At 42.7% G+C, this 25,569-nt stretch overlaps 1 pseudogene; it reads left to right on the forward strand.

Annotated features, from left to right (window-relative positions):
- The window catches only part of LOC136962990 (putative nuclease HARBI1), a 60,135-nt pseudogene extending 36,248 nt beyond the window's left edge, over positions 1-23,887 (forward strand).
- Positions 23,888-25,569: the final 1,682 nt, after the last annotated feature.

The following is a 25,569-nucleotide window of genomic DNA, read 5'->3' on the forward strand; positions in this document are numbered from 1 at the left end:
ATCTTTTCATTTTCAGAAACAACCTTGAATCTGGGTGGAGATGGCACCCGAGCAGGTGGGACGCGGAGGCAAGAACAACTCCCTGATGCACGAGAGAACAAGCTCAACCCTCTTTTCATCTTTCTGTTTTAATTGCACTGTATATTATATGCTGGGGCAGGGAAAGATAGCCAGTTGGACTTCGTGAACCAGCCCAAACTCTGTTGCGGGTAGGGAAACGTAGACAGCCCCAGAGCTCTGTACTTGTTGATTTCCAACTGCTGCATTAAAGCTGATATTATCGGACCTCTGCGACTCCAGACCACTCTTTCTAGAACACAGATTTGTGTCATAGAATACCATCATTACATATTGGAATAGACACATAGATTTTGAATCCTTCACACCCTATTGCCCCGCAAGGACACCTTAGATCTCAAGATGCCGGCTATCTGGTGGTTCCCAAAGTTAAGAAAAAAACAGCTGGAGGTAGGGCGTTCTCATATAGAGCACCTCTTCTCTGGAACAAATTACCCGTCTCAATTAAGGAGTCTGATACTGTTTCGACATTTAAAATTAGGTTAAAAACTAATTGTTTAGTCAATTCTACGACTGTTAAAGGTAAGTATGTTACTAGTTGGAGGCAACGGGGGACGGGTTGCTTCCATCCTTATTCTATAAGTATAACTTATTTTAGAGTTCTCTTACATTTACATTTATTCATTTAGCAGACGCTTTTATCCAAAGCGACTTCCAAGAGAGAGCTTTACAAAGTGCATAGGTCACTGATCATAACAACAAGATAGCCAAAAAAACATCGCGAGTAGCCAAAACATGAAGCACACATTGTGAACAACCAAAGTAAGTGCCAAAGGGAAGAACCATAAGAGCATGTAGTTAAACAAGTCACAACCAAACAACATGAACAGCTATAAGTGCAAGTGTACCTGTGGGAAAAAGCAAGCAACAGTAATAAAACAATATATCACAGCGAGAACCAAAAATTTAAATCAGTTACCACTAACCACAAGAGCAACAAGTCTCTAAGCAAGAGTCATTGTGATCCTTGAGGAAACTAACATCGGGTCAAGCAAACCGTTCCTAAGTACCGTTGTACTCCCGGAACAAGTGCGTCTTGAGCCTTTTCTTGAAGGTGGAGAGACAGTCAGTGTCTCTGATGGAGGTGGGGAGTTGATTCCACCACTGGGGGGCCAGACAGGAGAAGAGCTTGTGTTGCGACCGGGCGGTCTTGAGCGGTGGGACCACCAGGCGGTTGTCTGAAGAAGACCGTAGGTGGCGGGTGGGGGTGTAAGGCTGCAGGAGAGACTTGATGTAGACGGGTGCAGTCCCGTTCACTGCTCGGAAGGTCAATACCAGGGTCTTGAATCTGATACGGGCCATGATAGGTAGCCAGTGGAGAGAGATGAGGAGCGGGGTAACATGGGAGCGTCTGGGTAGATTGTAGACCAGGCGGGCCGCCGCGTTCTGAATCCTCTGAAGAGGGCGGATTGCACATGCTGGGAGACCAGCGAGCAGAGAGTTGCAATAGTCCAACTTGGAGAGGACGAGTGCTTGGACTAGCAGCTGGGTGGAGTGCTCAGACAGGTATCTCCTGATCTTCCGGATGTTGTAGAGGGTGAATCTACACGACCGGGAGACCGCAGCAATGTGGGCCGTGAGGGAGAGCTCGTCGTCCATGGTAACCCCAAGGTTCCTGGCAGAGGATGAAGGGGTCACCGTCGCAGATCCCAGGGTGATTGAGAGATCGTGGGAGATGGAGGGTTTAGCTGGGATGATGAGAAGTTCTGTTTTGGCGAGGTTCAGCTGGAGGTGGTGCTCGGTCATCCAGGCGGAGATGTCTGTGAGGCAGGCCTCAATCCTAGCTGAGATCCCCGGATCGGTCGGGGGGAACGACAGGTACAGCTGCGTGTCGTCAGCGTAGCAGTGGTAGGAGAAGCCATGGGAGGTGATGATTGGTCCAAGTGAGGTGGTGTACAGAGAGAAGAGGAGGGGTCCAAGGACGGAGCCCTGTGGGACACCAGTGGAGAGCTGGCGAGGGCCCGACAGTTTGCCTCCCCAGGAAACCTGGTAGGATCTTCCCGACAGGTAGGATGAGATCCACTGGAGTGCAGTGCCAGTGATGCCCATCTCAGAAAGTCTGGCGAGCAGGATCTGGTGGTTAACCGTATCAAACGCTGCAGAAAGGTCCAGCAGAATGATAACGGATGACCTGGAAGCCGCTCTGGCAGACTGGAGGGCAGTGGTGACTGAAAGGAGGGCAGTCTCTGTGGAGTGGCCAGTCTTGAAGACCGATTGGTTGGGGTCAAGCAGGTTGTTCTGAGAGAGAAAGTTAGACAGTTGGTTAGATACAGCACGTTCAATTGTTTTTGAAAGGAAGGGTAACAGTGATACCGGTCTGTAGTTCTGGAGAACGGCAGGGTTAAGGGAGGGTTTTTTGAGTAGAGGGGTAACTCTAGCCTGTTTGAAGGCAGAGGGGAAGGTGCCAGAGGTGAGAGAGGAGTTTAGGACATGGAGAAGAAAAGTTATGATGGAGGGGGAGATGGTTTGAAAGAGAGGGGAGGGTATAGGATCAAGGGGACAGGAGGTGGGGCGATGAGAGAGAATGAGGTCAGAGATCTCTGTCTCAGACAGGGGAGAAAAAGAGTTTAGACATTTAGTTGGGTCAGTCATGGAGGGTGAGAGGGTAGGAAAGGTGGGTTTAGGGAACCGACTGCTAATGTCGGCGACTTTTTTCTCAAAGAAGGAGGAGAAGTCGTCTGCTGTCAGGGTGGAGGGAGGGGGTGGGGGAGGTGGGTTAAGAAGGGTGGAGAAGGTAGAGAAAAGTTTGTGGGGGTTTGAAGCAGAGTTAATTTTGTTCAGAAAGTAGAGGGTTTTAGCACCAGTTATGTGAGAAGAGAAGGATTTGAGGAGGGAGTGATACTTATCAAGGTCCAGACCGCCTTTGGACTTGCGCCATCTCCTCTCGGCTGCCCGAAGGGTGGACCGTTCTTCACGAATAACATCCGTAAGCCACGGGCAGGAGGGAGAAGATCGTGCAGGCCTGGTTGACAGGGGACAGAGAGAGTCAAGTGATGCAGTTAAATCTCTTCCCCTGGAACAGATTTCATGTTCCAAATGGGGGGGGCTGTCGCTGTCTTGGTGTGTGGGGTTGCATCAAATTCCCCTTTTTTGCTCTGTTAAATTGCTGCACCAGTCCACACTTGACCGGTGGGGATCTCATTCTATTATGACTGTAACTGTTAGCTGCTCCTGGCATTCTCTAATCCCTGCTCTCCTCTCTCTGTCCTCCCCCCTATAAAGTTGAACAATGGATTTTGGTGTTTTAAAAACCCACCGACACTGTATGACTATGTTTAGCCTGTGTTCTGCTCCTCTCTCTCACCAACCGTCTCTGGAGGAGGGGATCCCTCTCTGAATTGCTCCTCCCAAGGTTTCTTCCATTTTTTTCTCCTGTTGAGAGTTTTTTGGGAGTTTTTCCTTGTCTTCCTTGAGGGTTTAGGTTGTTTGAGGGGCAGTTCTATGGGCATATGTGAAGCCCTCTGTGACATGCATGCGTGTAAAAAGGGCTATACAAATAAATTTGATTTGACTCTCAAAACCCACTTACGCAGTTTTCACGAAGATTCTGGAATTCATTATTTGGGATTTGTTCTTGGGTAAGAACAGAATTTACGCACACCCAAGAGCACTCTTACGCACAATTGAGAGCTGACATGTTTGTGCAAAATAAGTAGTTATCGTCCGTTCTAATTTAAAATTGAATATTTCTCTCCTTTATAATTTTCCAACTAATAATTGTCATTATTTTACACATATTATTTTTGTTTGTTTTAATAAATACACACTACACTTACACTTCTGCTCATTTGTAAAGCACTTTGAATTTCCATTGTGTATGAATTGTGCTAGGCCTATATAAATACAGTATTTTACAATCGCTATGACAATTTTTTCAATACTTTTAACAAGTTTCCTAAACTCTTGACACAGTTAGCACAACATCCGTCTGTATTGGCTATACCATTAACACATTTCTTGTTGCTTTGACACAAAATGCATAGAATAAACACAAAGGTTAAATGCCTGAACTTCTTTTACACCCAACAAAGACCAAAACAATCGATTTTTACTGCCCAATTTACCAATGCTTTCACACTGTATGTCGGAACAGATAACATCATGTTCAAAACCTAACTTATTGGCTAAAGTCAAAGTGAACAGCTGTTCACTATGTTATATGTGTATACAGGGGATATGGTCAGGTGGCTGAGCGGTGAGGGAATCGGGCTAGTAATCCGAAGGTTGCCGGTCATGCCAACTGATGTTGTGTCCTTGGGCAAGGCACTTCACCCTACTTGCCTCGGGGGAATGTCCCTGTACTTACTGTAAGTCGCTCTGGATAAGAGCGTCTGCTAAATGACTAAAAATGTAAAAAATGTTATTCCATTGCTACTGAGAAACAGCTGGTTGAAGTTATGCAAATACTGTAAATCACAGCTGATTCCCAACTCGGAAACACTCAGGTGTATACAGTAAGAGGACCTCTTTGGGCTGATCTTATGTGGAAAAAGAACAATACGAGAAGAGAAACACGAAGAAAGAAAGAAAATGTAATGCCTGCACGAGGGAGAGGAAGACAAGTACCAGGACAAGGGAGAGGAGTGGGGCAAAGGATAGGGAGAGGAGTTAGAATGTGTGGTGGTGCTCAGGGAAGGGCCAGAGCTAGGGTAACTGATGAAATATTGTAAATGGCAGATATATTGCATATTTCTTGCAGTAATGTCCTGTTGCAACTGAAGCCTTTACTGCAGCAATTATGTTTCTGTCTTCTTTTTTTCAATACAGTAACCGTACATTCTATAAAGCTACTCTGAGATGGGTCATTCATTTTTTGTTCTGAATTTCTGCAACAAAAGAAACAAAATGCAAGCATTTACTAAACCCAACAAAACAAAAATGTAAACAGGCTTCACTGCATTGCAAAACCCAATCTATGATCCATATACTGGGAGACCTGACACATATACTGTATAATAGAATGCAGTTTCTGTAATTTCATCTGATGTTAAGTGTTTTTTTATGAAATGTGCTATGATTGATTAAATGTTCCTGTTGAAAGAGAACGTGTGTTAGTGTTTTGGTAGACATGGTGTATTGTTTCGTGTATTTTTGTGTTATAAAAATGAGTGTTTGAGTTGAGTTTACAATGTGTGATTTTGAACATGAAATTAACCGTTTTGCCAATTGTGTGTGGTAGGTGTGTTGGTGCATTAAGAGTTAAGGAAACTTGTTAGATGTATTGAAAAGATTGTCATAGCGATTGTAGAAAAACTGTAAACTAGCCTTGTTTTGCCTTCAATTCAAATCAATTATGTTAACAGGGAACGTTGCCAACCAATAATAAGTGACTTATCACTGTATTTATAGGCCCAAAGTAGGCTTATTCCACACACTAGGACTACACCACACAATGGCGTATTTATTGCTGCTGCAAAATTTTGCAGATCGTTCCCTGAGGAGGGAACACATCTTCCTTGACCATACTGATTTATTTGCAGAGCGACGAGTAGGCTAACTGTTGGAACGCTTTCGGCTACCAAGAGCAGTCCTCATGGATATCTGTAACAGTCAACTGATGTTTTTTTGCTTAAAAATGCAGATTAAAGTTAAACCATTTATTTTTCACTTCATCAGTTCTGCGCCCTTCTCCAGATACAGCGTTCACTGCATGAGTAATTGCATTCCATGCATCGGTTTTATTTACTGCTTTGTATCCACCTCTGACGCTACTAAATATGGTGTCGTTTGTCGCTAACTTCTTGCAGCTGTACCTCCACTTCAGAATTACTAAAGTTTTTCTGTCTTTTGTCGAGGCCTCCACCATCTTTGCCACGTCTTTTTGACATTTCTCTGAGTGTGCACACGGCCCTGCCATCGCATGCCCTTTTATGGGAATTAACGGGGCGTTTACCTATGCTAAATAGGAGCAACGGGGCACGAGCTTTCAACTTACGACATATTGGGATTCATCATTCTAAGATAAAACCTGCGAACAATTCTGCTGTTTAGGAACACGTCATGAATCACACGTAGACTTTTCTTAGGAACTTTCTTAAGAACAAATGTAAGAAATAACTTAGGAAGATATTGGTGAATGAGGCCCATGACTGCAATTATGTAGGGGCTGAAAATGCACTTAGCTGAAATCAGCCATCACTTTGTCTCTTACCCATCTCTCCTGTATGCTCCGGGTATAATTTGAAAGGCCCTTTGAACGTAAAGTGCAGCAGTTCACCACCACATCATCAAACTTCAATTTGGTGTTAATGTTAGAACCAATTTATTACCCAAAGATGTGGTGGGAAGAATGAGTCATTAAGATAATAAATGGTAAAAATGGTCTACTCTGTATGTATTTGGCCAAGAATGTTGTGGAGCAAGCGCTTATCAGGGACGTTTTGTAAATAATATTCTAATCTCTGTCTGCCAAACTCTTTCTCTCCTTGGACTTGACAACTCCAGTTGAATGATTCATTTGCCAATAAAAAAAAATCTAAAGTCAGGCGTCTGAGCGGTGAGGGAATCGGGCTAGTAATTCGAAGGTTGCTAGTTCGATTCCCGGTCATGCCAACTGACGTTGTGTCCTTGGGCACTTCACCCTACTTGCCTCGGGGGAATGTCCCTGTACTTACTGTAAGTCGCTCTGGATAAGAGCGTCTGCTAAATGACTAAATGTAAATGTAATGTAAAACAACAGACAATTTGAACCCAGGACCTCTTGATCAGCAGTTAAATGCTCCATCCCTGAGCCATACCCCCTCCCTAAATGCTGTAATGTATACTGATATCCATACCTTTCTATCACCTCACACATCTCACAATTACTGAGCAAAAATCCTACAACACACAAAGTAACTTTAGACGCAATCCTCATATGCTGTTGTATCCAGACCATATAACATGAGTTGGAGACGGGGGACGGGGGCACACGTCTTCTTACTAATGAAACCACTTCTTGTATATACTACTGTACAGTCCCTGAATCACAAAAGACGCAGAAGTGACAATCCTTTTCCTTCCCTCTCTTCCTCCCTCACAGACAGGCCAACACACGCACACACACACACGCTCCATCTTTCTGCATACAAAAGCTTCCTCTCTCCCTGCACTCTTCACATCCCATCATCATTCAGCCTCTCTCCCACGGGAGAGCTATGCACTTTCCAGGAGAGGCACCTCATTATTTAAACCAACACTACTTAGAGCTTGTGGGAAGCGATGGACAACATGCATGCATTTACCACAAGTCACCGAAGTCCATAAAAACTGGAGAAGAGCACAACTAGACGCAGTCGTAAAATTTTATGGACACATTGCCTTTTGCATAGGGAGTAAATATTATAAGAAGGCTTTGCACAGGCATGAATTTGAGAGGGAGAAAGGAAGGGAGGGAAGTCAAGATATAAAAATATACAACTACACCTTTAAAGATCCCATCTTGTTATCAGCTGTCTTATAATTTAATTGAGGCTCGCTTTCTCTCCCGCTGTCTTTGATGACTGCTTGTAAAAAGGAAGTGCAGAATAAACAGAATAAGAGTTCAACAGTGCAATAAGAGTCAGGTGGCTGAGCGGTGAGGGAGTCGGACTAGTAATCCGAAGGTTGCCAGTTCGATTCCCGGTCATGCCAACTGACGTTGTGTCCTTGGGCAAGGCACTTCACCCTACTTGCCTCGGGGGGAATGTCCCTGTACTTACTGTAAGTCGCTCTGGATAAGAGCATCTGCTAAATGACTAAATGTAAATGTAAGAGTCCCGTACTTGAACACTGTGTCTCAAAGTCACTAGACATTCATGAACAGCCAGAGGATTTGGGATTGTTGCTCAGTCTCCTAGAATGGACAACTAAGCTGCCAAGTAACACGTGTCAGTCCTTCTCAAGTCAGAGTGTTCCTAATTCCCTATAGAGGGACAAGTTCATAACAACTGAAGATACTATTGCACCACAGTGTTTTGAGATGGGTTTCCAAAGCAAGAGGATTTATCTGAAAAAAGACAACAGCTGGTCCTTCAACCAGATGAGTGAGTAGATAGGCGAGTGTTATACGTTTATGACCATCTATAGGAGACCCTGTGAATGAACTGCTGACTGACTTCCTGAAAGAAACGAGGAAATTTAAGCAAGTGCTACAGGGGATTTAAATAAACAAATAACCAAAAAAACACATCGTTTTGAGACAATTTTGGTTAGCTGTGTTGGCGAGAAACGTTGGCCACAAGGAGTCTAGCTGATCTTTGATGAAGTTTTTCTCCAATGGCAGCCAGTAGTGAGCCATAACTCCAGTTAAGACATTGTTAGATTAAAGATGAATATCCAGTTAGTGCCTCTGTACTGTATGTTGTTGTTATGAGGGGAAACAAAACACTGTTATTGTCCTTTGGAGGATCTCCAGGGTTGTGATTTAGAGGTGGCAGGCTGGTTGACTGTCGCTCTCTGTTTCTCTGTCTTTCTTGATCTTTCTCTTTCTTTCATTTGATTGATTTGAACTCCTTTTCACACTATGGTGGACAGATTGAAAACAGATCATACATAATCCACTTAATCATCACCCACAACAGCCCAGTCAAATCATTTCTCTCCCTTTATTTCTCTCTTTATCTCACTCGCTCACACACAAAGCTGCGACAATTGTTTGTGCTGCACAGAGGTTCCTTTCATTACATACAGACTGTGACACTGGGTAGAATATTACAGTAGCATGCTAGCAGTGGCCTTTGATTAGTTTGTTAGTGATACAACCGCTCCACTGTACTGTAGCTCTTAATAAGCAGGAAGACAGTCCTTGGTCTATCTAAGTACAGTATATGATGTTCAGAAATGTGAGATTCCTGCTTTCATGAAGGATGCTGGCAATATATCTGTTCAGTTATTTCTGAGGTCAATAGCTACAGAGTTTTTATTTAAAATGAGATTGGACACTACCTAATCCGGTCACAAACAAGGAGTGAAGTAATATGTCTTACATTGTACACAGCAGGGCAGAACTTAACCAACAGTTTTCGTTGGAACTCATGTCCTCCTTAAGCTGAAGACTCAACTTTTGAGTGATCTGGATGCGAACCTTTTCAACAGTATAAGTGGTTTGGGGTTTCAAATAACCCAGCAATTTCTGAACAGACACACAATTACACTGCACTGTCAAATACCGTATTTTTCGGAAAATAAGCCGCATTTTCTATAAACCGCACCCCACCAGAATGGCAGCTATGAGTATTAAACCGCACAGGAATCTATTCCGCACTTGATACGGGAACAATGATACCAAGCATGTGGGGGTCAGATGGCTGAGCGGTTAGGGAGTCGGGCTATAAACCAGAAGTTTGTTGGTTCGATTCCCGGCCATGCAAAATTATGTTGTGTCCTTGGGCAAGGCAGTTCACCCTACTTGCCTTGGGGAGAATGTCCCTGTACTTACTGTAAGTCGCTCTGGATGAGAACAAGGTTCTCTCTCTTCTGGTCGCCATGGGGGGTAGGAGGAGAAGTGTGTGTGTGGGGGGGAATAGGGTGAGAGTGATTAAATAATATACTGTATGTATATGTGTGTTTGTGAAAAACGTGAAATAGAGGGAGAGGCGGTGAAAAAATTAGGAGAGACAGAGAGAGAGAAGGTAATAAAAGCAAATGAGAACATGTTTTGCATGCATGAGCACAAGATAGAGAGAGGACGAGATAAACAGAAAGATGGAGAGAGCTAAAATACCAACGTTTGTCTTGACTATTATAGAGCCCATCACACATTGAGACAGAGCTGTGGATGAATGGAAGGAGGGTCAGAAATGGATGTAAAGCCATGAAGATCCACCTAAACCCTATTGGAAACCTAATACACCTAAACACCTAAGTGCCGTAACACCCAAAAGCAAATGGTATGCTAAGTGAATGTCTCTCCAGCCACCCTCAAGCACTGCGCTGACCAGCTGTCTCCGGTGTTTACCTACATCTTTAACACCTCCCTTGAGACATGCCATGTGCCAGCCTGTCTCAAGTCCTCCACCATCATCCCTGTGCCCAAAAAGCCAAGGCCAACAGGACATAATGACTACAGACCCGTCGCCCTGACCTCTGTGGTAATGAAGTCTTTCGAGCGCCTGGTGCTGGCACACCTTAAATCCATCACTGACCCTCTACTGGACCCCCTGCAGTTTGCCTACAGAGCCAACAGGTCTGTGGACGATGCAGTTAACATGGCCCTCCACTTCACCCTACAGCACCTGGACTCCCCAGCATCCTATGCCAGGATCCTGTTTGTGGACTTCAGCTCTGCCTTCAATACCATCATCCCCGCCCTGCTTCAGGACAAGCTCTCCCAGCTGAACGTGCCTGATTCCACCTGCAGGTGGATCACAGACTTCCTGTCTGACAGGAAGCAGTGCGTTAAGCTGGGAACACAAGTCTCTGACTCCCGGTCCATCAGCACCGGATCACCTCAGGGCTGCGTCCTTTCTCCTCTGCTCTTCTCCCTGTACACCAACAGTTGCACCTCCAGTCATCCGTCCGTCAAACTCCTGAAGTTTGCGGACGACACCACCCTTATTGGGCTCATCTCTGGTGGAGACGAGTCTGATTATAGGTGGGAAGCGGCCAACCTGGTGACCTGGTGCAGCCAGAACAACTTAGAGCTCAATGCTCTTAAGACAGTGGAGATGGTTGTGGACTTCAGGAGGAACACTATATTTTAAAATAAAAATATATTACAATATATTTTATTTTATTGTATATTTAATTCTATTCTAATCCCACTTAGTACTGCTAGTTTATGTACCCTTAGTATAGATAGTCCACATATTTAAATTTTAGGTATATGTTTATTGTATGCACCTTCCTGCCAAAGCAAATTCCTTGACTGTGCAAACTTTCATGGCGAATAAATCCCAATCTGATTCTGATATCTACAATGTTGTTGCCATCATGACTTCTACAGACCCCTGGTTGAGTTTAGTGTGACGAAACAGCCCCAGCCAACCTCATGCAGGAATTCCCTTTAGTTTCCCCCCATATTTCCTTTGGGCACAGTGTAAAGAGCCAATCAGAAGGTTGAGCGGTGAATGGCCTTGTTAAAGTTAAGATGACCTGACCCTCTACAAATGGGCTGACCTGGAGATTCTTGAGGCGAGTGTCTCCTGTTGCACTCTCATCATGGGAATGCTCTCTCTTTCTCTCCCTCTCTCCCCCTCCCCCCCCCCCCCTCTACTGGAAATAAAACTCAGTACTAGCCATTGTCAAACAGAAGCTGAGCCACTCTTGACAATAATAGCCTCTCGCAACTATCCTTGACCAGCAAGGATAGATTTGTCTTCATAGCAAATCTGCCAAAGAGATCATAGCATCAAGAAAAGGTAATTGGTGATTCAGCACTATTTCAACAGATGAGGTATAAACAAATAAAAAATACATCAACCATTTGCCACTCTATGTTGATTAATGTATAACCAGTTCAACTGTTTAATGTATCGACAGACATGAGTTGTTTTTGTGACCAGTTGAGCTATTATGTTCCGTCACCGATGAAGTGTGTACTAAATTATCACTGAAACACTGCAGTCTGCTTTTATTGATTGCATTAGTTGACATCTGTCTTTATTATTTTGTACTTTTTATTGATTACCTTTTTAGTTAGAAAATTGTAGATTTCTGGCATCATATAAACTGGCAAAAGCTAGTACAGTATGTTTAATTGTGCCATGTGTCAGTAACTTCAGAATCAGCTTTATTTGCCAACTAAATTCACACACACATGAATTTACTGTGGTAGGAAGGAACTTTACAACAGAACCATAAATAGATATGTAAATAAAACATCTGGTTTCAGTCCAGAGTTGTATAAATGTAATTACTCCTCTTGACAATACATCAAGTTGTAGCCTCAAGCTGCTTGGAAACCACTCCAGCAGTCTCACTGCTACCTATCGGTGCACAGAAGATGAGTGCACACTTGGACTCTGCAAAGCTGACACCCCAGGGCCAGTGTGCATGTGTGTGAGAGAGGATCATTCTGACCTTCAGCCAAGGGAATACTTTGGAAGAGTTTTTACCATCGCCCCCAAATATATAATAATAATAACAATAACCATTTTCAATATATTTAATATTGTCTTTTACAGTATTTATTTTATGTATCTGTGCCTTTCTCAACAATCTTAGATAGGTTAATATTCCAATTTTAAAAAGTAGTGCTGGGAAAGTTAACACGTTAATCTTAGCAATTAATTTGAAATGTTTAACGCATTAAAAATAATTCAGCGCTATTAACGCAATACCTTTTTTGCGTCTCAAACCATTATTATTTGCAACAGGAAACGTTTATTCAGGAAATTTCAACTACTAATAATCGTGACTCGGATAAACCTCATAGGCTGCGTCCTGCAATAGCCTACTGCATCTGTCCTGTGCTGTAACAGCCTGGCTAGCGATCTAGCTAGCTAACCTTCAGTGTGAACTCAGTGTGAACAATAGAACTAAGCAAACTAATGTCCAACACGACACGTACCAAAATAAATACTAGTTTAACAATACACACTTAAACAGTGGTGGAATCAACTCCCCACCTCCATCAGAGACACTGACTGTCTCTCCACCTTCAAGAAAAGGCTCAAGACGCACTTGTTCCGGGAGTACAACGGTATTTAGGAACGGTTCGCTTGACCCGATGTTAGTTTCCTCAAGGATCACAATGACTCTTGCTTAGAGACTTGTTGCTCTTGTGTTTAGTGGTAACTGACTAAAAATGTTTTTTGTACTCGCTGTGATATATTGCTTTTATTATTGTTGCTTGCTTTTTTCCACAGGTACACTTGCACTTATAGAGGTTCATGTTGTTTAATTGTAACTTGTTTAATTACATGCTCTTATGGTTCTTCCCTTTGGCACTTATTTTGGTTGATCACAATGTGTGCTTCATGTTTTGGCTACTCGCAATGTTTTGTGGCTATCTTGTTGTTATGATCAGTGACCTATGCACTTTGTAAAGCTCTCTCTTGGAAGTCGCTTTGGATAAAAGCGTCTGCTAAATGAATAAATGTAATGTAAATGTAAACAATGCTTCTGTCAACAAAATTAACCCCTCAACTGAGTCCCCTTCTGTCCTACCGCAAGCCATGCTGAAAACCAAGAGCGCAGGTGCGACCAGTGTTGTGCCTGAACGCGTTCATTGAACGAAAGTTCATGAACTCGCAGGGGCAGACTTACCCATTAGGCAAAGTAGGCAACCGCCTGGGGCCCCCAGGTGCCAGGGGGCCCCCAGCTGACAAGGGGCCCCTTGAAAGACTCCATCATAGTAATATCAAAATAATATATGATCAACAATAACTGTAATAATAATACATTTGGACTACATACACAACGGCGGTGTCAAAAGGTTCGTCTTGGTAGCGATTGCGTTGGTTGTATTTTTATTTACGTTCCGTTGCATGGTTTAAGTAGAAATTGCGTTTTTGTGGTGAAAAGTGAAGCTAACGGTGGCTAATTTGCTAGCCACAGTCACTGACGTTACTAACGTCACTACGTCACTAACGTCACGAAAACACGCGTGACTACCTGTAGCAGAACATTCGTTTCACATCTGTTAACTTGGGGGATAGCTAGGCTAACTATAGCTTTACTGCAAGGCAGCTGCAGGAACGCCACAAGCAAAGAGGCCAGGGTGATAACTATTTACTCATTTTACTACTTGATGTGAAACACAATTATTAAATGTAATGTACAATATTAGCTGATATTATTAAGGGAGTAGGCCCACATCTACTTTTGGAAACGGTAGTCTATAAAGAATGTATAATACATTACAACACATATTCTAGAACTGTAATCACCAGCTGCATATCAGGCACGGCACTAACTATGATCCCAGTTATTAATATGTGTGGCATTTTAATCACTGAATGCATCACGGGCACTGTGCACGAGTGAATATAACAACAGGATTTATGAAGGAGGCATGTCTTAAAGTTATGTATTGTGCTTATTCAAGTTATGCATTGTGCTTATTAAAGTTATGAACTTAGAAGTGTGCTCAGGCTTAAACATTGGGTCTCACACTGAGTGTGGGAAGCAGGCTGTTCTTTGTGTCTCTATCTTTTCAGTTTCAGAAACAACCTTGAATCTGGGTGATGGCACCCGAGCAGGTGGGACGCGGAGGCAAGAACAACTCCCTGATGCACGAGAGAACAAGCTCAACCCTCTTTTCATCTTTCTGTTTTAATTGCACTGTATATTATATGCTGGGGAGGGAAAGATAGCCAGTTGGACTTCGTGAACCAGCCCAAACTCTGTTGCGGGTAGGGAAACGTAGACAGTCCCAGAGCTCTGTACTTGTTGATTTCCAACTGCTGCATTAAAGCTGATATTATCGGACCTCTGCGACTCCAGACCACTCTTTCTAGAACACAGATTTGTGTCATAGAATACCATCATTACTTATTGGAATAGACACATAGATATTTTGAATCCTTCATCTACTATTTCACTGAAGCATTAGCATCATGACATTAGCCTCTGTTGCCCGGGCAACACATACTACAGTGGTCTATGATGCATCTGTTTTCAATCTTTAAAATAAACATTCCTCACAAATACATTTTCGTTGTAGGATTTATTATGACATTACATTACAAGTAAACGATTTGTGGGTGAAATTATCATTACCTGTGGTTTCAAACCAGTGTTGCTCACTGCAATGCTGTAGCCTACGCGAGACACTACAAAAACATCTACACAGCTGTAGGAAGTCAAACGGCGACAGAAAATGTTCGGCACTCCCCTTACTTAAATCAAAAGTCTATCTAACTACTAACCTGAACTTCATTGCCACAGCCTAAACGTTGTCAATCTGTTCATGAAAATAATTAATTTCAGCCTAAACCGTACAACGGAACGTTAATTCAAATTCAACCAACGCAATCGCTACCAAGACGAACACAGCAGTAGTCTAGTCTAGTACTGTACCGTAGTAGTACAATTTACCGGGGCTTCTCCACACAGGGCTATATCGCATTTTGCGTTGTTACTGACAATGATCGCTACCAGTGAGCTTTTTATGAATGAGCGATTTTCCACTAAATAAATGTCAAGCTTATTTACGTTTTGGGGGGCATATTTTCAGTTAGCAGATGGTACTGTTTGAATCGCGATTCCATCTTCTACTGCCGGTAACGTCGTAGAATAATCTTCAAAGGGGGTTCTTTATTAATGAATGAATGCAATGAGTAGGCTAAATGCCTGAAAATATCACGAGAAAGGAAAAACATAAAAGGACGTTTAAGTCATAGAGATTAGGTCAATTTTTACACCGGTCTGCCAAATGTATTCGTTTTGATTCAACGATGAGGCTGCCTCTTGCAGGGGAAATGAGAAGACATCTATTTCATTCTACACTTCACTCGTATTTTGAGTTGTAAATGAGCAGCAAAAAAAAGATGCTTTTAAATCTATGTGATCTTTATAAATAATAAGTAGGCCCTATGCATTTTTATATAAAATATACAGACCCCTGTGCAACCGACGCAAGCAAGCACACCCTACAATTTCCCCAGAAATTGTACCCTCTCTAGTTCTATTTGTGTCAACGCAGACTTCCCCTCCCACCCGATACTACTGTGGACTATTCCATCGATTGCAGCTACTGCGCAGCAAAGCACGTCTTTTCAGTTGGTTTAATATGAGACAGTAGAAGAGTGACGTGAATGACAAAATCAATTTGCAAAATGAAACGCAACTCCCCGAACGGAGCACAAAATATAAAGACAAAAGAGGAGAGTAAACAAGTAGTTGCCAAACTGAAACTACAGAAGGAAACGTCATTTTCTCTCCACTGGTATCCAATGATGCGGGAGCTAGCACAAGTGGTGATCAGTGAAGTTTGGCTAGCAACAGCAGCTAGGCTAGCTTGTTCGTAGCACAATTTACCGGGGTCAGCTTCTCCACGCAGGGCTCTAGACTGAGACCAAATTTGGCATTGTTAAGGCCGATTTATACTTCTGCGTTTTTACGGAGACATGGAACGCCCTCTCCGTCAAGGAACGCCCTCTCCGTGCCCTCTCCGAGCCCCTCGGAGAGCTCTACGTGCACCTCTTGATTTTCCTGACTATCCGTCCGTCCGTCATTTTACGGATACCCCTTGGCTGTGATTGGTCCGTATTAAGAACCGCTTGCGTCAGGGGCGGGGTTGCCGTGACCAACAAGAGAACAAAATCCTTTGACCGCGATTGTTGTAAGTTTTTACAATTCATATTTCAGCTAAACAGTACATGTAAATCAGCATCTGAATTAAAATGTGACGATAAATGGGCAGTGTAGTTGCTGAAAATGTGCTTATTTTATTGATGAAACGGCTAATTTGTAAATTTGCTATAACTTTTCGATAATCTAGTTAGCATCGCAGTGCAGCGCCAACTGCTCTTCTGGCAGTGAATTGTTTTCAGCACCCACAGCCTTTGGAGTACTATGAATTCAACCAATCCGTCCGAGTCGGAGAAGTATAATTCGGCCTTTACTAATGATCGCTTCCAGCAAACTTTTTTTTAAATTTCGCCCTAAATAAATGTCAAGCTTTTCTACGTTTTTGGGGGCATATTTTCAGTTAGCAGATGGTACTGTTTGAATTGCGATTCCATCTGAAATACTGCCGCTGATCAATGTTACAATAGCTTGTTTCAAAGAGGGGTTCTTCATGAATTAATGCAATATGAGTAGGCTAAATGCTTGAAACTATCACTAGAAGGGAAAAACCTTTGGTGATATAGAGTCATAGAGGTTAGGACCGTTTTACACCGGATTGCCCAATATCTTCGTTTGATCCAACTTTTCAACTGAGGCTGCTATAGCTTAAAAATATTCCCTCTTGCAGGGGAAATGAAAAGACAACCGTTTCATTCTACACTTCACTTTTTGTATTTTGAATTGTAAATGAGCAGCAACAAATGTATGCTTTTAAATCTATACAATCTTCATAAATAGTAGGCTAAGTACGCATTTTTATATAAAGTATACAGAAATATCAGTTGTAAAACTTACAGTTAATAAACAGACTCATCAGCAACCGACGCTAGCAAGCAATACCCTCTCTAGTTATTATTAGTATATTAATAATTATTATATGGATTGAAAAGAGTGAGAATAGGAGTTAAGGGGGCCCCATGCCTGTCTTTGCCTGGGGCCCCCAAATCACTAAATCCTCCACTGTGAACTTGTTCATAATTTTGGTGAACGCGAACTGAACGAACTGTATTACTGCCTGATGAACAATACTGTGAAAGCATTCATTCTGGTGTATGTGAACTCCACGTTCACTCTTTTTAATTTCGTTCAATAAAGTGCCAGATTTCTAGAGACTTCCAGGCAAAAAACACACCGTTAACTGTCCTTGTATCCAGGGTTGCCCAACCAGTCAATCGTTGCATGTGCTTTCTTCTACTGTCTATGCCTGGCAAGTGTGAGAGCGCCGAAGTTGCGTAGAGGCCGAGAGGGGTATTGCAGACAGATAGAACAAATGAGGGAAGGCTGTCCCTTCAATGCGAATGTTGGATAAGGATAAAAAATTGGATATGAAGATGAAATCTGACACAGTTTCTGCATTAAACTAATAAAATAATTGCTGTCTGTGATTCTATATGGGCTGTGGAAATAATTCAAAATTATAGCTTGCAACATATTGAAAAAAAAGTGGAGTCAGGTGGCTGAGTGGTGAGGGAATCGGGATAGTAATCCGAAGGTTGCCAGTTCGATTCCCGGTCATGCCAACTGACGCTGTGTCCTTGGGCAAGACACTTCACCCTACTTGCCTCGGGGGAATGTCCCTGTACTTACTGTAAGTCGCTCTGGATAAGAGCGTCTGCTAAATGACTAAATGTAAAAAAGAACTGAACTAGTTTTAGAGCTGTGAATTTAGTTCAAAATTTTGAATTATGAACTATGAACTGAACTACTTCATTTTAAAATTTGTGAACTATGAACTGAACTAGTTCATGTAGAAAGTGAATTTCCCAACACTGGTTGCGACCCTACATGAACACCGGTGCGAATACAACATAAAAACTACATTTCCCATTAATGAGTTTGAACCCATCCACCACAGAGGACCTAATTCTGATCAGTACAGAGGCGCCCTCCCTAGAAATGTTTTGATGCCTCTAAATGTGCTGAAAACTGTCTGTCAGCTGGAAAAAGATCAAGACTCCCATGTTACAAAGCTTGGCCAAGCCAGTCAGTTTGAAACAATGTTACAATGAATTAAAAAAAGTTATAAATGAATATGTAATGAATAAATAAGTAAACAATCCTGTTTCCGGTCAATTTTGTGTAATTCATTCAATAGTCTAATAATGATGCAATGTATAAAGTTTTTAAAAACAAAAAACTGACTGTGCCCCTACATTTTTGTCTGTGCCCCTAAAGTTTTTCACTTGGGGGCACATATGCTCTAACAAAAAAAGTTAGCATAGAGCCCTGTCCAGTATTTTTGATAACCTTTAGGGTTTAAACTTTAAATATTCAACGTGCACTTAAACACTTTGTTGTTTATAAAGTTGCTGCATATATTTGATAGGAATGACTATTATGTAGTTCCCAGGAGAGACTGTTTACAGTTCACTAGATGTCATAAAATGTTCTATTTAAAATATTCTTAATTGTGTTAATTCATTTAATTCAGTGTTTTGCATGATGATAACGAGCTCAGGGAAAATGCGATTAATTGCGATTCATCAAAGAATATTGTGCGATTAATTAGTTAATTTTTTTAATCGATTCCCAGCCCTAAAACATATATATGATGACATACATCATATATTATTGGTATAAAATTCTGTAAAAATACATTTAAAACACAATCTTCTATCTTACCTTTACTAACTTGTCGTGCATTTGATTTAGTCTATTCTCCATCTGGTCAGCCAAGAGTATTCCTCCCACTCACTCAGACAGACCCAAACAATTCAATTCATAAACAAGCTAATGATATCATTTTCAATCTTCCATTTGAAAACACCGCATATTTTTACACTAACATTCTGTCAGTGGAAAAAACAGCAATCACGTCATCCAGCCATTCAACCATCCATCTAGACATCCATCTCTGTCTCTCTTTCTCTCCATCTTTCTATTGATGAGCAAAAATAAACATTTGAATAAGGAGGGAGGCGGGTGACAAGACGTCCTTGTCACCTACACTGAGCGATGGGGACCGGCACATTAGCATAAACGAAAACAGGGGACAATGCCTGTGCCGGCGCAAAGGCAGCATCAATCAACTGATGAGCTTTTGTACCACCTATTGTCATGGCACTGTCATGACGACACAGATATGGCAAAATGTGTGCCACTTCTTCCAGTCGAGGATGTGAATTTGCATACTGGCTATTACCAACCTGTCACTGAGAGCCGATTATAAATAATTCTGCACAGGTTAAGGGCAGGCGGATGTTCCACTGCCAAAACATAGCCTCGTGGCCTCATTCATTATGGAAATTAAAGGCTAAAGTTGATCTGAAGAGGCTAATGAAGCACCCCAAGTCAAGGTTTTAGAGGCAGTTGGCACTTTCAGCAGAGATTACAACGAGGACAGAACAGTTGAAAGAGAAAATTAATGGGGATGGGGTGGGGGGAGCGGTGAGAGGGGTATATGTGTGTGTTTGTGTGTGTGGTGGTGGTGGTGGTGGTGGGGGCAGGCACATTTATCGACCACGTGAGTCTGAGCAGTCCCTGAGAGGGACTTGACAATGACAAACCCTCAGCCAGCCCCGACAGCCCAGAATGAATGGGCTTTGCAGGATTTAATCAAAGTCCAAATATATCAAAATGTTTTCAGGACTCTCCTGCAGTGTTTGTCCTACAGACAGAAAGGGGACAGATGGAGACTTGTGCAGGTTGCTCTCCTCACGTCCTCACTACTCCATTATCACAGCGGCAGGAATCAGTGGGGAGCTTATTGTTGTATAAAATTCAATAGGTGCATAATGATCTCTCTCTCGGTTGCTGGTGAAGGTGGGTAGACATTACTCGCTGGAAACAAGAACCCTTTATCGTTTTTAGGGAGAGGTGTGGTGCATGCCAATCACTGCCAGCTGGAGCAGAGTCATGAATTCCTAAGGACAGACATGACGGGGAAACAGACGCGAGAGACTCAAGGACAGATAAATGAATGTGTTAACAGGGGTGGCAGAGAAAAACAGGTAAGCGAGATTGGAGAAAAATGAACAAATAGAGGATGGAAGGAAGAAACATGGAAGAACAGAACAAAAGGTGTTCACAGGAAATGGTTGAGACATGTCAGAACCACAAAAGGAATGAAGGGGAATTTAGCAGGGGAAGATTCTGAACTGACAATTAAATGCTTGATGAACATGACGTCAAGCGTAACAAAAAAGGAGTACAGAAATGCAAGCGGTTCTCCTTGGTGTGACCAGGATATGGTTCACAGTCTCCCTTAGCCTGTCGGTCCTCTGGTTTGAGGAGTTTTTTTAACAATAAATCTGCCTCATATTATTGATTAGCTAAAAGAGCCCTGGCATTCAAACATTGGCTGTCTCACAGCTGCCCTTCTCAAAAACAATGGGGCTTTAAAGAATCTGTACAACCACATTGCCTGATATAAAGGAGAAATACATTGTCTTGTCTGCATTTTAAAGGAATCCTACATTAAAAAAAATCCCTGTCACACTGTCATACTGCTACCCTGACAAAAACACACACTTTCGCACAGGAACAAGCTACCTTGTTTTCATTTGGATGTGGTTTCTTTCACTTGCCTGGGAGCACTTGTACTGTGTCACTGACTCATCATCTGTCTTGGCTCTGAATGGTTATCGATGACAGCAATGACAACGTGACAGACAAGTGGCATCGAGTCATGCTAAAAGGGATGCTGAGTTTCAAAAGAAGTTGGAAGAAAACATTGCAACTTCATTCACACATACAGTACATGTTTTATGCATTCTACATATAATTGTTGGCAAATAAATCTGCAATGGTGCCATCCCTACCCAAAGGCAGGGTAGAGAAATCAATCCAGTCTCTGATCCTGCATCTTTCTTGAACTCTCACTGAGAGACAACACAGACAGTGTGGCACTGCTGCATTTATCAACAGTGTGTTATGTTCCAGGGAGTGAAGAACAGCAAAGCAGACCATCTCATTGTCTGGGAATTCCTCTTTGCTAAGCGTCTGAGCAGTGAGCTGTAATGACTGTTGCATCTTCCCAGGTATTAATGAAATCTCACTGGGGTCGAGTAGCAGCCAATCACACCTAATTATCCCGTAGCTACATTTATTTTGGTCTCTCAGCCCACAATAAGAAATGAAACACAGCGCAAAGGGTCAGAGGTCATTCTGCTAACGTGACAAGAAGAATGTTGTGTTACGCACATTGCAGATGCACAAGAAGAGCAAAGGTATACCTCACACATGGTTGTGGGTGGTGTAGTTATACGAGAAGGGGTCAGCAATTAGGCAATGCTGCACGCGCACACACAAACACACACACTCCCTTTATCCCTCTGTGCAACTATGCACAATGTTATATGTATGTGTGTGTGTGCGTGGGTAGGTCCTGAGGCTCTGGGAACAGGGGAGATGGGAACATTGTGGGCTGCTTTGTGACTGTAACTCATCCACATGACAGAGGCATGGCATAGAGAGTGAAAAAAATCGAACGGCTCCTTTATTCATTTAAGTGCTGTCTAGGGCTATCAGATAACGCCTCTATCTGCGGTTATTTAGTTTCATCCTTATCGTAGAGCTCTGCCATATGTGGCTGTGAGTGTGAGGCTTCATAAACACTGGTGACTCTCACCATCTGTCAAGGACTGTCATTTGTCAATGTTTGTAAAAAAAAAAAAGACTAAATGTCAATACGTCGATACATCCATACGAAGGAGGAAAACCAGCCTTTTAACACACAGAGGAACATATTGAACATGGAATGTCAGCTGTACAGAGGAAATGTATATGGCCAATAGTATGTGGCCCTTGGTCAGTAAATGGACACCCATAACTGCCTTCACATTTCTGGAAGAGTTTTCCAGTAGAAATTGGAAAGTTGTTGCAGGATGATCCCATTCAGCCACAAGAGCATTAGGGACATCCTGTCTCAGCTTGATGATGCTCTCATGCACAAAGACAGGTCCATACAGCAGAGGTCTTCAACCCTGGTCCTCAGGGACCCCCTGTCCTGCATGTTTTAGATGTTTCCCTGCTCCAACACACCTGATTCAAATGAATGGTTGTTAACAGGCTTCTGCTGAGCTAGATAACGACCCACTTATTTGAATCAGGTGGAACCTATTGTTTTTGTTAGTTTTATTAGGGGCCAAGCAGGGGGGTATTCGTCGTAGCTCGCTAAGCGGTTTAGCGAGCTAATTTTCAGGCTAAGATAAAAAACGCCCCTCTTTTTGGTTCGTGGAAGCAACTTAGGATAAATCACCATGGTAACATATCAATTAGCACTAACCTGCTCCAGAGCAGGCTAACATAAGTGTAGCTAGATAAGCTTGCCACACCCCCGAAAGAAAACATGGCAAGCTCCCTTTTTGAGAGACCCAGTTGACGAAGGAGCTATTCTAGTTCGATTAGCTTTCCATACCGATAGTTATTCGCGATCGCCGAGATCCTTTGTGTCACACGGATGAGTTTCTGTTTGAGCGATATCGATTCAGCCGACAAGGACTCATTTATTTGCAAGACCTTCTCGGGCCATACATTACAAATCTCACACGCCGCAGCAGAGCTTTAACTGTGCTTCAGACTCTCTGCATAGCCTTGAGGTTTTTTACGTCAGGTACATTTTTATACAGTGTAGGCGATGCAGAAAACATTGGCAAAGCCACAGCATGCGTTGCTGTAAGAAAAGTGTACTTGGCGCTCAACCAGCTGATGAATAAATTCATCATATTCCCAGGCCATGTCCCAGTCAATGACATCAAAGAGGGATTTTATGCAATTGCAGGTAATTGAGTAAATAAATATTTTACCATTTCATGAAAATGCATTCTTATCACTATTCATTACGGAGCTTATCATTATGCAGAGTTTCCTAATGTCATTGGCGCAGTGGACTGCACCCATATCCGCCTGAAAAAGCCCTCTGGGCCAAACGAGGCCGATTTCGTGAATAGAAAGGGCTTTCACAGCCTTAATGTGCAGGTACTTATTACATAATTTTCCTCAAATTACATTGCTCTAAAAACAATCATTTGTCTTTGACAATAGACATGGACCTTGCAATTGCCTGCTGTAGGCTACCCATGTACTGTACAATACCCATGACTTGACTGCAATTCATCTTAGATGATCTGTGACTCCACCTGCCTGATCACAAATGTTGAGGTCAAGTGGCCAGGGTCTGTCCACGACTCCCGGATATTCCGAGACTCCACACTATGCCACAGCTTTGAGCAAGGTATAGCAAATCTCATGTCATTCAGAAATTGATTATTTTATGTAGAGGTGATCCAACATTGTTCATATCATATACTAGGTAACTATGATGGGCTCCTAATTGGAGACAGGGGTTACGCCTGCAGGCCCTGGTTCATGACCCCCTATCCCGAGCCAGCCCCAGGCCCTGAAGTGCGGTTCAACGGTGCTCTCGCTAGAACGAGGGCATGGATAGATGCCCTTTGGCCTACTAAAGGGCAGATTTAATTGTCTGCGGGGGCTGAGGGTGGAACCGGACAGGGCCTGTGCGATCACGGTGGCATGTGCCGTGCTCCACAATGTGGCCACACTCAGGAGGGAGAGGGTCCCAGTGATCGTGGCCCATCCTGAGGACGATGTGGAACCTATCCATCTAGATGAGCGGTCTGGACCGGCTGCAAGGGACATACAGTTAGGTCCATAAATATTTGGACATTGACACAATTTTCATCATTTTGGCTCTGTATACCACCACAATGGATTTGAAATGAAACAATCAAGATGTGCTTTAAGTGCAGACTTTCAGCTTTAATTTCAGGGTATTTACATCCAAATCAGGTGAACGGTGTAGGAATTACAATACATTTTATATGTGGCCCCCCCCCTTTTTAAGGGACCAAAAGTAATTGGACAATTGGCTGCTCAGCTGTTCCATGGCCAGGTGTATGTTATTCTCTCATAAAGGGAGTTCGTTATTTCATTGACAAGGAGCAGATAAAAGGTCTAGAGATCATTTCAAGTATGGTATTTGTGTTTGGAATCTGTTGCTGTCAACTCTCAATATGAAGTCCAAAGAGCTGTCACCATCAGTGAAGCAAGCCATCGTTAGGCTGAAAAATCTAAACAAACCTATCAGAGAGATAGCAAAAACATTAGGTGTGGCCAAATCAACTGTTTGGTACATTCTTAAAAAGAAAGAACGCACTGGTGAGCTCAGCAACACCAAAAGACCCGGAAGACCACGGAAAACAACTGTGGTGGATGACAGAAGAATTCTTTCCCTGGTGAAGAAAAACCCCTTCACAACAGTTGGCCAGATCAAGAACACAGGAGGTAGGCGTATCTGTGTCAAAGTCAACAATTAAGAGAAGACTTCACCAGAGTAAATACAGAGGGTTCACCACAAGATGTAAACCATTGGTGAGTCTCAAAAACAGGAAGACCAGATTAGAGTTTGCGAAAAAACATCTAAAAGAGCCTGTACAGTTCTGGAACAACATCCTATGGACAGATGAGACCAAGATCAACTTGTACCAGAATGATGGGAAGAGAAGAGTATGGAGAATGGAAGGAACTGCTCATGATCCAAAGCATACCACCTCATCAGTGAAGCATGGTGGAGGTAGTGTTATGGCGTGGGCATGTATGGCTGCCAATGGAACTGGTTCCCTTGTATTTATCGATGATGTGACTGCTGACAAAAGCAGTAGGATGAATTCTGAAGTGTTTCGGGCAATATTATCTGCTCAGATTCAGCCAAATGCTTCAGAACTCATAAGACGGCGCTTCACAGTGCAGATGGACAATGACCCAAAGCATACTGCGAAAGCAACCAAAGAGTTTTTTAAGGCAAAGAAGTGGAATGTTCTGCAATGGCCAAGTCAATCACCTGACCTAAATCCAACTGAGCATGCATTTCACTTGCTAAAGACAAAACTGAAGGGAAAATGCCCCAAGAACAAGCAGGAACTGAAGACAGTTGCAGTAGAGGCCTGGCAGAGCATCACCAGGGACGAAACCCAGCGTCTGGTGATGTCTATGGGTTCCAGACTTCAGGCTGTCATTGACTGCAAAGGATTTTCAACCAAGTATTAAAAGTGACAATTAGATTTATGATTATGTTAGTTTGTCCAATTATTTTTGGTCCCTTAAAAAGGGGGGGGGGGGGCACATATAAAATGTGTTGTAATTCCTACACCGTTCACCTGATTTGGATGTAAATACCCTGAAATTAAAGCTGAAAGTCTGCACTTAAAGCACATCTTGATTGTTTCATTTCAAATCCATTGTGGTGGTATACAGAGCCAAAATGATGAAAATTGTGTCAATGTCCAAATATTTATGGACCTAACTGTAATTGCCCAGCATCATTTCAGATAGCTGTCC

Source organism: Osmerus mordax, chromosome 19 (genome assembly GCF_038355195.1).
Source record: "Osmerus mordax isolate fOsmMor3 chromosome 19, fOsmMor3.pri, whole genome shotgun sequence".
In the NCBI taxonomy this organism is placed as follows: Eukaryota; Metazoa; Chordata; class Actinopteri; order Osmeriformes; family Osmeridae; genus Osmerus; species Osmerus mordax.